Genomic DNA, 3,585 nt, shown 5'->3' with positions numbered 1-3,585 from the left:
AATTTTTTAAATTGTAGATGTTTGTAGTGTAATGCTCAGATAAAAATTTTTAGTCCCGTTGACACTCCAGTGTCTATACTCTCTTTTCCACATTTCAGGTCATGCACAAACTACATCTATCAAATGAAATTCTTTGTGAAACAAATCTTCTGCTTTAATTCCAGTTATTTTGGACTCCTCAGTTTCATCTGTTCATCACATGATTGTTTTCTCTTCCTGAATGTAAACTCATCCATCCCTCTTGCTTCTTTCAGTGTTCCCTGGCCAGCCACCTGAATAGTGACACACTTTATCTGTGCTCCTATAGTACCTGAATATACTCTATGCATTTTAATTCTTGATTCATTTATGTCATTCTATCCCAGATTATAAATTCCTTGATAATAAAATGATCATGCATCATTGTACTTGGATTTTCTCAGGAATTAACATAATGCCTGGCATGTAGTATGTGCTCACAAAATGATTAACTCTTCAATAGAGTGCATCTACCTATCTGCTTACTCAAGTCTTATCTGTCCTACAAGAAACATATAACCACCATTGCCAAGAAAAGCCTTCATACAGAGTTATCTTCTTTAACTCATTCAACTCCTGAATAGATTAACATACCAAAACAGAAAATAATACTAATTATAATACTAACATTAACAAAACTATTCTAAAAGAGACAATAGCACTAACAGTCATACAGTTTTTGTCATGTATTGATTAACATGTATTATTCAGTGTTCTAAGTGCGAGAAAATAAGTGATCCATCCAAGGCAATACAGCTTGGGCTGAGGCGCATCAGCAAGTGAATCTGAGGACTGTTTGAACTGAAAGCCCGCTGTAATTTTTGAATACTTTATGATATAGCTTTTATAAAGCATTTCATATTTGAACAATATAAATATTTCAATAAATATCAGTTACTATTTTGTTTTCAATTTTATCTTGTATTGCTCTCCAGTTGGTTTATTTTATGCAAAACTTTGTCTCAATTCCATGAAGCAGAGCACATACTTTCTCTCATAACCTTAACATATCTAAGTTAGAAGTGATATTTTAACACTTATCAAATAGCTGTGGAATTGAACTGGCCCCAAAACACAACAAAGCCATAGACATCAGTCCCGGTGAAAAAGATATGGAGGCCGTAGAGCATTGAATGCTAATTATTTGTAATATTACATTAAGTCCCCTACATAAAATCCTTCAAGTTGCGAACTTTCAAAGATGTGAATGTGCATTCGCATGTCCAGTCACGTAAGTTAGTTCACATGTCTGGTGCACATTCTCACGTGCGCACATCCTCTACATGTGATCGTGCTTTTGTGCACTTTACTATACAGCACTGTATAGAGTATGGTAGTATAGCATTTTTATTTCAAGCCCAGGATGTCCAGAAGCAAGAGTAAAAGCAGTGGGATGTAGCTGGTACTGTACTGTACTTTTCAAGGTACTGTACTGTAAGATTAAGAATGTTTTATTTATTTTTTGTGTTTGTTTTCATGTATTATTTGTGTGAAAAGTATTATAAACCTATTACAGTACAGTACTATATAGCCAATTGTGTTAGTTGGGTACATAGACTAACTTTGTTGGACTCACAAATGCACTCTCAGAATGGAACTCATTTGTATGTAGGGGACTTATTGTATTTTAAGATTATTATGACCCTCGATTATCTAATTAGTTAAAATGTTAAAACACAAGTTTAGACTGAATTTTTAAGCAGATACAAAATGATATATATTCTGTAATATAATTCTCTGCAATAATTTTAAAAGTCAAAATTTGTGTCTAAAAGATGCGAATATTTTAATTATTTGGGGTTTAAATTTCATTATATTTCTTGCTTTTTCAAGTTTCTTGCCTAGAAACTTTGAAGATACGTGTTCTAAAAGTTATTTATAGAACCACTCCATTTAATATAAAATAAGGAAAATTATGTTTCTTCATTGACAGTAAGAATATGGCAAGTGTATATGCATTTATTTCAGTTTAGGTCTATGTTTCCAGCATTTTCCCAGTGCCTAGAAGTCTAAACTTTCTCCTAATCACACTGTAGAAATTAAGTCTTTTTTTTTTCCTGACATGGCTTTTAAATATTACCAGTTTCAACTCTTTAACCTCAAATTTAATCAAAAAGTTAGAAAAAAAGAAAACCCAAATATTTCTAGTGTGCATAAGTTAGTTTATGAGTCAAAAAAACTAAAACTATAAACATGAACATATTATGAAAGTTCACCAAATTTCTGGATCTATCTTTCACTTTAGGATCAAAATCGAACGTATTAACAATATCAATATATCAGACAATCCATTAAACCGTATGCCTCTCACCTAGCAGTATATTTTGCATACATCACTGCAGCATTATCATAAGGATAATGTGGTCTTCTCTGGGTCACTCACATGGAGAATCTATTATCTTTACTTTAATGGTGCAGAATAGAGAATGATTATAAAAAGTACTGCTTATATTTTGGAAACTCCTTTAAAATGGATTCTCCATTTCTTTGGGTGTTGTTTCACCTTCTTTTCAAAAATTTACTATTTGTTGAGAGACATGATTAACGCACAAAGAAGTCCGGAATTTTCAGTAAATATGGGACCCATTAAAGTAACCCCCTCAGGAAAATGCTGAAGAAATCAGCCAGCATGCCAAGTACACTTGCTCCTTCTGTGGCAAAATCAAGATGAAGAGACAAGCTGTGGGCATCTGGCATCGTGATTCCTGCATGAAATGGTAGCTGGTGGTGCCCGGACCTATAACACCACTTCTGCTGTCACAGTAAAGTCGTCCATCAGAAGACTGAAGGAACTGAAGGACCAGTAGAAGTGCCACCATTTAAATTTTGCTAGCCTATAATAATGGGTTAATTTATGTAACAAAAAAATAATATTTGTAACACAAAAATTAAAATAAAAAAGCACTAAGAACTGGGTGATTATAGGAAAAGGTAAACTTGCAAAAAAAAATTCAAACTACCCCCAAATTCACTTCTACTTAACTAATTCTGTTTAACTCTAATGTTTAACTAATATATCTGTTTCATAATCTACTCTATTTTACAGAAAGAACAAGGGTTTTATGAACCACACACAAGAAAAGAGACACAAGTGTAATAAGAAAAAGTAATTTAAGTACAAATTAGCTACTTGTTATTTATGAAAAAATTTTAAAATTTAAGATATTATTGTATAAGTTCAAAAATAAAAGAAGTTTCACAACAAATGTGATGTGAAAATCATATCTCATTATGAAACATTTTCAGAAACTGTAATGATTAAATATAAACATTGCAGTGCTAAAACGGTAATAAGTATCACCAGTTTAAAGAACTGTGTGTCATTAAACCACATTTTGAGGTTCATTATTATTTCACCTGTAAGGAAATTGTGCTGTTTCAGAAACCATCCACTTTGTTCCTCATCATGCCTTACTAGGAATGTCAAAGAAAATATCATTAATTACCAACAGTTTCATGTGTTATGCATTGAGATATCACAGAGGGTGGACTGTGAAATGTTGAATAATGGCCCATCAAAGATGTCCACATCCTAATCCCCCAAACCTTAAATACCTTACCTTCCAT

The 3,585-nt window shown here is 32.5% G+C and overlaps 1 pseudogene; it reads left to right on the top strand.

The window, feature by feature from the left end:
• The first annotated feature begins 2,566 nt into the window (after positions 1–2,566).
• On the top strand, positions 2,567–2,825 carry LOC132515493 (large ribosomal subunit protein eL43-like; annotated as a pseudogene).
• The last annotated feature ends 760 nt before the right edge of the window (positions 2,826–3,585 follow it).

The sequence above is a fragment of the Lagenorhynchus albirostris genome, chromosome 2, assembly GCF_949774975.1.
Source record: "Lagenorhynchus albirostris chromosome 2, mLagAlb1.1, whole genome shotgun sequence".
NCBI classification, from domain to species: domain Eukaryota; kingdom Metazoa; phylum Chordata; class Mammalia; order Artiodactyla; family Delphinidae; genus Lagenorhynchus; species Lagenorhynchus albirostris.
Note: the sequence above shows the minus strand (reverse complement) of the source record. Positions and strands in the feature narration are given on the sequence as shown.